The sequence below is a fragment of the Oryctolagus cuniculus genome, chromosome 14 (genome assembly GCF_051225735.1).
Source record: "Oryctolagus cuniculus isolate XC-2025 breed Fujian yellow rabbit chromosome 14, ASM5122573v1, whole genome shotgun sequence".
Lineage (NCBI taxonomy): Eukaryota > Metazoa > Chordata > Mammalia > Lagomorpha > Leporidae > Oryctolagus > Oryctolagus cuniculus.
Genome location: NC_142880.1, coordinates 32272961 through 32284104, shown reverse-complemented (window position 1 = coordinate 32284104; position 11144 = coordinate 32272961). Strand labels below are relative to the sequence as shown.

The following is an 11144-nucleotide window of genomic DNA, read 5'->3' as shown; positions in this document are numbered from 1 at the left end:
TTTAACGAGAATTTTTTTGGGGCTAGCACTTTGGTGCAGTGGATTAAACTGCTGCCTGTGATGCTGGCATCCCATGTGAGTACCAGTTCGAGTTCTGGCTTCAGCCTAGCCCAACCTTAGCTTCTGCGGCCATTTGGGAAGCCAACCAAAGGACGGTTGACTAACTCTGCCTTTCAAATAAATAAACCTCTTTTTAAAAGAATTTTTTACAAAAAGGTATTTTACTAATCATCTCAATCACTAAGGTAAGTGAACACCATGTAGAGAGTGGCCAGTCTATGCTAGTTTTATTTATAGCATCTCATTTAATTATTATGATTCTGGAAGATTAGTATACTAACTTCTGTTTGATATATGAGCAAACATAGATGCAGAGAGGTAAAATAATTTTAGGATCAATGACTACTAAATGATACGAAGGTACTTCAAAAAGTTCATGGAAAATGGAAGTAAGAGATAAGTTTATTTTGGTGCAAAAGTTTTTTTTTTTTTTTTTTAAATATTCAACTATTTATTTATTTATTTATTTATTTATTTTTTTTTTTTTTTTTTTTTTTTTTTTTTTGTGACAGGCAGAGTGGACAGTGAGAGAGAGAGACAGAGAGAAAGGTCTTCCTTTTGCCGCTGGTTCACCCTCCAATGGCCGCCACTGCAGCCGGCGCACCGCGCTGATCCTGGCAGGAGCCAGGAGCCAGGTGCTTTTCCTGGTCTCCCATGGGGTGCAGGGCCCAAGCACCTGGGCCATCCTCCACTGCACTCCCTGGCCATAGCAGAGAGCTGGCCTGGAAGAGGGGCAACCGGGACAGAATCCGGCGCCCCAACCGGGACTAGAACCCGGTGTGCCGGCGCCGCAAGGTGGAGGATTAGCCTATTGAGCCACGGCGCCGGCCGGTGCAAAAGTTTTTGAAATCCATGTTTTCCATAATACACAATTTCCATGAACTTTTCTAAAAATATTTATTTATTTAGGGGCTGCTGCTGTGGCGTAGCAGGTAAATCCGCTGCCTGTAGCACTTCATCCCACATAGGCGTCAGTTCGAGTCCTGGCTTCTCCATTTCCGATTCAGCTCCCCATTAATGCACCTGTAAAAGCAGAAGAAGATGGCCTAAGTTTTGGGCCCCTGCACCCACGTGGGAGAACCAGATGAAGCTCCTGGCTCCTGGTTCTGACCTAGCCCAGTCCTGGCCATTATAGCCATTTGGGGAGTGAACCAGTAGATGGAAGATTCTCTTCCCACCCCTCCCCTCTTCTCCCTCTCTGTCTCTCCTTCTCTGTAACACTTATTGTCAAATAAATAAATCTTTTAAAAATATTTATTTATTTGAAATACAGAATAAGAGAGACAGTCACATACACAGAGATACACCCACACATAGGAGAGAGAAGCAGAGAGAAAGAAATTCCACCTGCTGATTCTCTCCCTTCAAATGCCCAGAACAGCAAGGCTGGGCCAGGCCATAGCCAGGATCCAGGAACTCCACCCAGGTCTCCCACATGGTAGCAGGGGCCTAAGTACTTGGGCCATCCTTTCTTTCTTCCTAGGGTATCCAGTAGCAGGAAATCAGATTGGAAGCAGAGGTGGGACTGGATCCAGGCACTCCAATATGGGATAGGGGATCCCAGGAGGCAGATTAACCAGATTAAACCACAATGCCAGGGCCTCCCTGATTGTTTTGAAGATCTCTCATACAGCTTGGTTTTTCTAGTTTCAAAACTTATTCTCGGCCGGCGCCGCGGCTCACTAGGCTAATCCTCCGCCTGTGGCGCCGGCACACTGGGTTCTAGTCCCGGTCGGGGCACCGGATTCTGTCCCGGTTGCCCCTCTTCCAGGTCAGCTCTCTGCTGTGGCTAGGGAGTGCAGTGGAGGATGGCCCAAGTGCTTGGGCCCTGCACCCCATGGGAGTCCATGAGAAGTACCTGGCTCCTGCCATCGGATCAGCGCGGTGCACTGGCCGCAGTGCGCCGGCCGCGGCGGCCATTGGAGGGTGAACCAACGGCAAAGGAAGACCTTTCTCTCTGTCTCTCTCTCTCACTGTCCACTCTGCCTGTCAAAAACAAAACAAAACAAAACAAAAAAAAAAACCACAACCTTATTCTCCTTTTGCACCAATATTCTTACACTTTGTGCTACAGTAAATAGATACTCCAAAATAATGTTAAGGATATGTATGAAGTTCTGTGTAAAAAAAAAAAAAAAAAAAAAAAAAAATAGGCTGGCGCCACAGCTCACTAAGCTAATCCTCCACCTGCGGCACCGGCACCCCAGGTTCTAGTCCCGGCTGGGGTGCCGAATTCTGTTCCAGTTGCTCCTCTTCCAGTCCAGCTCTCTGCTGTGGCTCAGGAGGGCAGTGGAGGATGGCCCAAGTGCTTGGGCCCTGCACCCTCATGGGAGACCAGGAGGAAGCACCTGGCTCCTGGCTTCAGATCGGCGCAGCATGCCGGCTGTAGAGGCCATTTGGGGGGTGAACCAACAGAAGGAAGACCTTCCTCTCTTTCTCTCTCTCTCTCTCACTGTCTAACTCTGCCTGTCAAAAAAATAGTAATGAGGCCAGCACTGTGGTGTAGTGGACTAAGCTTGCCCCTGCGGGGCCAGCATTCCATATTCATGTCCTGGCTTCTCCTCTTCTGATCCAGCTCTCTGCTATGACCTAGGAAAGCAGTGGAAGATGTCCCAAGTCCCTGGACCCTGCACCCACGTGGGAGATCCCAAAAGAAGCTCCTGGCTTTGTACTGGCCCAGCTCTGGCCTTTGAGGCCATTTGGGGAGTGAAGCAGCAGATGGAAGACCTTTCTCTGTCTCTCCCTCTCTCTGTAACTCTACCTCTCAAATAAATAAATAAAATCTTTTTCAAAAAAAATAGTAACCATCTTAAACATTTTAAGGAGGAAAGGTATTTAATCGAAGATGCTTATAAAAATCTATTTCAGAGTTGGCGAAGTGGAATCCAGAGCCCCAAGAGCAATTCCCAGAGCTCACCTCTGAGAATGACTCCAATATTCTGTTCAAGGACATAGCTCCAGGAGAGGAGCCGAGGAGTTACTCTTGTTACAACACCCACAACTGCCTGTTGTCTTTCAGGAGGCTGAGTAACAGACCCTGAATACTGCTGCAGGAAACCATGACCTTAATTATAAGAGAAATACAGGGGTCAGTGCTGTGCCATAGCGGGTAAAGCTACCACCTGGGGTACCAGAATCCCATATGGGCACCGGTTCAATTCCTGGCTGCTCCACTTCCAAATCAGTGTTCATGGGAGATCTGGAAGAAGCTCCTGGCTTTGGATCGGCCCTGCTCCTCCAGCCATTGCAGCCATCTGGGGAGTGAACCAGTGGATGGAAGACCTCTCTCTCTCTCTCTTCCTTCTCTCTCTCTCCCCTTCTGCTTCTCTGTAACTCTGCCTTTCAAATAAATAAATAAATAAATAAATCTTTTTTTTTTTAAAGAGAGAGGAATACAACAAACATGACTTTACAAGAAATACAACCAAAAGTGGCCAGGTGGCCTCCACTTTGCTTCTGTGTTCTAAACTTCGCTGAGTATGTCTAATTGACTCACCTGATTCACAACCATAGCTCTAGGCATGGGAGTCTAGGAAACGCTTTTAGCCTGCAGTCCCCACGGTGTGGAATTCACCACAAAGGAGGGCAGGGTGGACACTGGCTGAGCCAGCATGAGTACTCACCACAGGCACAATCATCCCTAAGAATGGGATGAAATGTTCAAAGCTGTCTCTGTCCAGGAAGGCCTATAATATGTAATATATGATTACCTATTTGAACTCCAAACTGCTGACCATACAATCTTTATGGCTGTGATTTATCATAGGGAAAATATCCTCTGTGCACATGATAATTAGGGACAACAATGCCTCTAAAAGTGCACATGGATATGAGAAAACTATGTATGATGTAGGATCATGCTTTCATTTCTTTTTATAGCCCCTGTAGGCTGCCACCATTATTGGCATGATGTGGAGGAACAAGAGTTATGGCGAGCAAGCCTCAGGCCTTTCTCAGGAAGTCCTTTGGCTCTATTGCTTTCTATGCCACACAACACTCACATAGAAAAGCTGTATCAATTTAATACTCCAAGATTTCAGATGCTTAGTACAGCCAAACATCTTAATTGGAGACCCCAGAAAGGCACAAAGATTTGCTAGGTCTCAGGGAGCCTGGCCTAAAAGCCAGGTTTTCTGGATTCCTATTGGAAGTCCTTTCATCACAGTAAAACCAAGCCTTAGACTGCTACCTAAATATCGAGTGATATTGTGTGTGTGCTTGTGTGTGTGTGTGCGTGATCCCTTTCATATCGAGTTCAGTAACAGAAAACATCAAGGCTCATGAACACTTCCATGTTAAACATGGAGCAAAGCATGGAAGTGTGAGCCATCAACATCTGGTTAAGTAGTGGAAGCAGGGAGGGAAAAGCCACATGGGGACTTCAAGGTGATGACAATGTCCCAGAACCCTCACAGTTTCAAAAGGAGTTCAGCCATTTTCCCCTGATTTTTGAAATCCAAGGGAACTTTAAAAGTATATGGGAAAGGAAATTAAAAGACAAATTCATTTGTGCTGCAAAAATATTTGAAATCCATGCATTTTCTATGAACTTTTTGAAGTATTGTCATACTTGACTTTTCTGTCCTTAATAACCGTTTTAATATTTATTATATTATAGAGTCAGGCTAAGTGCTTTCCCAAGACTCTTTCCTTTCTGCTCTACAGAAACGCTCTAATAGAGGCACTTTTATTGTCTCCGCTTTGTAGAAGAGGAAACTGAGGCACAGCCTTCAGTAACTTGCCCAGATCCACCTTGTTTGGTAGCAGATTTAGCATTTAATCCATTTAGTTGCACCACTCTGCTCTGCTAGGCACAAGAAAAAGTAGATGAGTAACTTACGTACTTCTCATTTTATTATTAATCTACAGTCATAAAGTTATAGTTGTTAAAACTATTTAATAATAGAGAAGCTGCAGAAGTACACACATTCACACACACACACACACACGCAGCTGTAATTGCATCTGTGTTAACAATATATGTATAGGAGCCAGCATTTCGCCTAGTAGTTAAGATACCTGAATCTCACAATGGAATACCTGAATTTGATTCCTGCTCTGGCTCCTGACTCCAGCTTGCCCTTCAATGCAGATCCGGGGGTAGCAGTGACAGCTCAAGTAATTGCATTTCTGCCACAGCGTAGGAAACCCAGATTGAATTTCCAGCTCCCTGATTCAGCCCTGGCTCTGCCCCATCTGTTGCGGACATCTGGGGAGTGAACCAGCAGATAGGAACTCTCTGTTATTTTGTCATTCTGCCTTTCAAATAAATAAATAAAATTAAAATAATAAAAGTCATTTTAAGTGTGTGTGTATGTGTGTGTGCACGTGAACAAATATGAAGGGCCAGAATATTAAACACCAAGTACTAGTGATGCAAATGCGGGTGCTCTCCCCTTTTTCCACTTCCAAATTTACTGTAAAGTGGCCATATTAATTGACAATATGTTCTAAAGTATACTTCCCATTGACCTGAAACACAAAACTGAATTTCTGTTCTTTTCTTTCCCACAGCTTTGTATGATCCTTGGAAACCTCTTCTGCTCAGTGAGTGACTTCATTACTAAATTGATGGCACCAGATCATCCTAGCAACGCAAATCACAAACCCATAGCCAGCTTAGGAAAAAGCAGATAAAAGATTGCATTAAAAATTAAAGCATCGTGTGGAGATATGGAGATAATGTGCTTACAATTATTTATACATATTTAATATTTATGCAATTACAAAGCCAGTCATGGCCGATATTAAATTTTGAGTCATACTCCTTTTGCCCTCTGGTATTTTTGACCTTGACCTGAGACTGCCAAATAATACACAAAAAATGGTCACGGGAGAAGCATTTCCTTTCAGTCTATAAATGATAAATGCTTTTTTTCTTAAGGAATGACCTCATTTCTTCAGAGACTTTGTTTCTTTTCAGTGCCTGTAGTTCTTCACCCTGCTCCATGCTGATCCCCGATGGAAGTGCTGGGCTTTCTGTCTTCCCGGGTTGGTTGTGTCACTCTCTGTCAGAGGAAATTTACAGGCACATTAGCCAACTTGACCGGCACATGGAGCCATGTGTCTCTCCTAGGGAGGAATCTCCCATGCTGCGCTCAGGCGTTCTCTGTCTCCCCTCTCATCTTCCCTCTTAAACCTTAATACACCACATGATTCTGATACATACCCAAGCATTCTTGCTCCTGAGTATAGCCTTGGATCCTGGTTTTAATACCCTGGTTCCCAGTAACAGCATTACATTGCCTCTGCAGTAATTAATTCAGATTTCTACAATGATCTGACCACAGCCATTTGTAGATAAAGCTAATGTTTGCACTTACAGCCATGCTGACATTGCTATGGCTTAAATATGATTTGGCCACACTCATGCAGGACTTCAAATCCCAAAGTCATAAGCTAATGGCTGTGAGAGGGTGGAAATATAACTCAATTATGATGTTTAGAAGGTGGGCCCACGGGAGGCCCTTAGGTTATTGGCAGATGTCCTTGGAAGTGAGTACTCGAGAGAGGGTTGTTCTAACACCTTGAGTTGGGTTCAGTCTCTGCTTCCTGACTCACCACAGGATCCTTCCTCCACACAGTCTCTGCCATCTGCTGTGGAGCCTTTGCCAAAGCCTGCGTCATGCTGTTTGGACTTTCAGCTTCCAAAACTGTGGACTAACAAACTCCTTTCCTTCATAAGTAGACTGTCTCAGGTATTTTGTTGTAGCAATGCCACCCTGATTAGCACAGATACCTAGTAAGGAATGGGTAGGGAGCTTTTTTTTTTTTTTTTCCTGTGAATCATTTCCCCCATAAGAAGAAGGAGAAATATCATCTGAGACTATACAAATGAAAAACAAGATAATAAGATTTTGTGGAGGGTGTTTGGAGAGAAAAATCTCAAACAATCTACTTTTCTCAATATGTCATAGAAAAATGGTTGGCAAAAATCAATAAAATGTACTAAAAATTCAAAAACATAAATGAGACATAACTGAAAAAGCTGAACTGTTTTCTTGGCAGATACCGAATAAATTAGGAGAATTCCCCAAGGCCACTGGGGAATGAGAGGCCTGTGCATTTTCAGTTTCGTATACAATTATTCTGCCCCTTGGGGAATAAGTTTGCTAAGACAAAGCAGTTCTGGTACATTCCCACCCTGACTTGATGCCAAGCTATCTGTTTAATTTAAATTTTGATGGGTGATTTTTATGTTGAAAGTATTTCCTTTGTCTTCCTTATGTTTGAACCATCAGTGTGAACTATGTAGCCCACAAAAGTTATTTAGAACACTGCAAAATCACAAGAAGTTCCTTGCTTGATTCTCTGCCAAGATGCAGAGCTATTTACCATGACGAACCACAATATGGGTCCAAGCTATTCTATTTGTTGAATGAATGAATAAATAAATAAATAAACCCTTGCATTATCCAGAAACTAGAAATGGGTGGTTTTTCAGTAGACTCACTCTTTATAGAAGTAAGAAGGACATTCTTAGTTTGGGTCCTTTGTTCTTTGTCTTTCTTGGGCTGTATTCTCTCAAGGGTTGCAGAGGAGTTAACTGCAGCTGTGTTGCCACTTCTGTCCCTTCCAGTCCTTCAAAGTTCAAATCAAGATTTTTTTTTTAGTTCTGGCAGTCTAGTGTTCATCAAAGACACTGGCTCATTGCTCAAGCTGCCCTGACTTCTCTGTGTGAGGGAGAGGACAGAGGACCTTCCTGCTAGTCCAAAGTAACTGCTGCGTTAGTCCTTCCCGACTTTGGCAAGGCACAGAAAACTTGAAGAACAAGATTTACTCTCACACAAAGAAGACCAAGGAAGAATGACAGAGAGAGGAAATGACAAAATGGGGGAGGAAGAGAGAGAGAGAGATCTTTCATCTGCTTGCTTAGTCTGCAAATGCTTGCAACAGCTTGAGCTAAGCAAGGCCAAAGTCAGGAACCAAAACTCCCTCCAAGTGTCCAATGTGGGTAGCAGGAACCCAAGTGCTTAGGCCATTGTCTATTGCATCCATGGCACATTAGCAAGAAGCTGGATCATAAATACAGTGCAGGGGCCCAAGTGGTGGGCCAACCTGCTGCACCACACTGCCTGCCCTAAACAGGAGACTTTTATACACAGCTGTTCTCCATCTAAAAGTCTTTAGAAAAAGAACTCACTTATCTAGTGCTGAGTAAGTTGGTTTTTGAAATAGGAGGCCAATGTAAATAACTCTTTGGAATGTCTTTCAATTCATTGCTTTCTCTTTTAATTCACAGGTGTCTTTTTGGTCTGACAGAATACTTGAGACTGGGTCATTTATAATGGGAAGGAGTTTATTTTGACTGCTGGTTCTGGAGGCTAGGAAGTCCAGGAGAATGGCACTGGTGTCTTCTCGTCTTCTGGTGAGGGACTGGTGTTGCATCAACTCATGGCAGAAAGCAGAAGGGCAAGCAGACGTGTGCAGAAGACAGAAAAGAGGCCTTGGCAGCCATCCTATTCCTGCAGGAAAGCATTCAGCTCGTCATGAAGGCTCTGCCCTGACAGCCCAAATATGTCTTTTTCTAAGATTTTATTTATATACTTGAAAGTCAGAGTTACAGAGAGGCAGAGGCAGAGAGAGAGAGAGAGAGAGAGAGAGAGGTCTTCCATCTGCTGGTTCACTCCCCAAATGGCCACAACAGCCGGAGCTGCACCAATCTGCAGTCAGGAGCCAGGAGCTTCTTCCTGGTCTCCCACATGGGTGCAGGGGCCCAAGGACTTGGACCATCTTCCACTGCTTTCCCAGGCCATAGCAAAGAGCTGGATCAGAAGTGGAGCAGCCGGGACTTGAACTGTTGCCTATATGGGATGTTGGTACTGCAGGAGGCGGCTTTACCCACTACACCACAGTGCCAGCCCCCCAAATATGTCTTAAAGACCCTCTACCTCTCAACACTGCCACAATGGCAATCAGATTTCAGCATGAGTTTTAGAGGAAGCAAATATATTCAAACCACAGCATAATACCATAAAGCAATAGTTAAGATTTTCACAAGCAATATACATTTATGTATATACCTGAACCAGTGGCATGTTTTCCTTAATTTTAACACTGAATCATTTGTACCAAATAGCAACCAAATGCTCAATCACCAATGGCTGGCTATAGATGCTGGAGGCACGATCTAGGATGTATATTCAGTCTTCATTGTTTTGATTGCTTTTAGACTCAACGTTTTTAGAATCCTTTGATGGATCCATTCATATTTTCTGCACTTTTTAAAAGATTTATTTATTTATTTTTTTACTGGTAAGACAGAGGGGGAGAGCCAGAGAGAGAAAGAGAGAGAGAGAGAGAGATCTTCCATCTGTTAGTTTGCTCCCCAAATGGCTACAAGGGCCAGAGCTGGTCCAGGCCAAGGACAGGAGCCAGCAATTCACCTGGGTCTCCCAAGTGGATTGCAGGGGCTCAAGCACTTGAACCATCTTCTACTGCCTTTCCAAGAACATTAGTGGGAAGCTGGATCAGAAGCAGAGCAGCTGGGACTTGAACCAGTGCTCTAGTATGGATGCCGGCTTAATCCACTACGTCACAATATGGGCTCCTCAATCGTTCTTTAAACGGTGCTGAATTTTTCAAGTCACAGGATCCGCTTACCCTAGACCTCCTCCAGGACTGAGTCAAAGGTGACCATAGACCAGCGGCCACATTTTCATCAGGATGAGTATCTCCAACAACAGGATCTTGTCATAGCCTCAAAATCCTGAATTTTTTTCTTTCACTATCAAGAACTCTTTCCTGCGACTTGGTGTTCAGAGAGATCAATTGCTGAAAAAGAACCTAGGACATGGAAGCAGTTGCCAGTCCAGATCTCTGCACACACAGCTGTCTGGGGAGCTGCCCTGAGATGGAGGGAGAGAGAATTACTCACCTGGAAGCTGGCTGTCATGAGAAAATCCGAACCCAGGAGCTTTTCTCCTAAGAACCCCTGTGACATTTTATTCTTTAAATAAATCTTTTCTCCTTCTCTTTAGGTGAGAGATTGACATTTTAAGATCAATCATGCCTCTGCTTTGCAGGGTTGGTAGACTAAGAACAGGATAAATGGAAATTAAGCAAAATTTCCATTTTTTGAATAAAAATGCTCAAAATAGCTGTACTCTAGCTCATCATAAAAGAAAGGATGCTCTTCCCCCCAGGGTCATTCTCATTGCTATGGCTATCTCTAGACCTCTGGATGTCAAAAATTTACCCTATTTTCTCTTAAAGAACTACGCTGAACATGCACCTGCTGTTTGAATCACAGCAGACAGCAAAGGAATCTCACACTGTTTCTCCGTCATAGCCAATGAAGTTTAGTCCTTCTGATATGGCCACAGGTTACCAGCTTTCTTATCCCCTGTCCACCATGAGAGAAAGATAGAAAGAGATAGAAACAGAGAGAGAGAGGTCTTCCATCTGCTTGTTCACTCTCCATATGGCCGCAACAGCTGGAGCTGAGCCAATCCAAAGCCAGGAGCCAGGAGCTTCCTCCTAGTCTCCCACGTGGGGTACAGGGGCCCAAGCACCTGGGCCATCTACCATTGCTTTCCCAGGCCATAAATAGGGAGCTGGATCAGAAGAGGAGCAGCCGGGACACAAATTGGTGCCCATATGGGATGCCGGTGCTACAGCTGGAGGCCTAGTCCACTCCACCACAGTGCTGGCCTGGATTTTTTCTTTTTTAAAACAGATTTATTCAGCCGGTGCCGCGGCTCACTAGGCTAATCCTCCGCCTTGTGGCGCCGGCACACCGGGTTCTAGTCCCGGTCGCAGCGCCAGATTCTGTCCCAGTTGCCCCTCTTCCAGGCCAGCTCTCTGCTGTGGCCAGGGAGTGCAGTGGAGGATGGCCCAAGTACTTGGGCCCTGCACCCCATGGGAGACCAGGAGAAGCACCTGGCTCCTGCCATCGGATCAGTGCAGTGCACTGGCCGCAGCGGCCATTGGAGGGTGAACCAACGGCAAAGGAAGACCTTTCTCTCTGTCTCTCTCTCTCACTGTCCACTCTGCCTATAAAAAAAAAAAACTGATTTATTTATTCACTTGAAAGGCTTATATATATATATATATGAGATATATATATATAAAGGCTGATACAT

At 44.5% G+C, this 11144-nt stretch overlaps 1 long non-coding RNA gene across 1 annotated transcript in view; it reads right to left on the bottom strand.

Moving 5' to 3' along the window:
* Positions 1–583: 583 nt before the first annotated feature.
* Positions 584–11144, bottom strand: part of LOC149122284 (uncharacterized) — a 42358-nt gene continuing 31797 nt past the window's right edge. Inside the window, exon 3 of the long non-coding RNA XR_016220603.1 lies at positions 584–1083. This is a non-coding gene — a long non-coding RNA (uncharacterized LOC149122284). The remainder of the gene's footprint in view (positions 1084–11144) is intronic.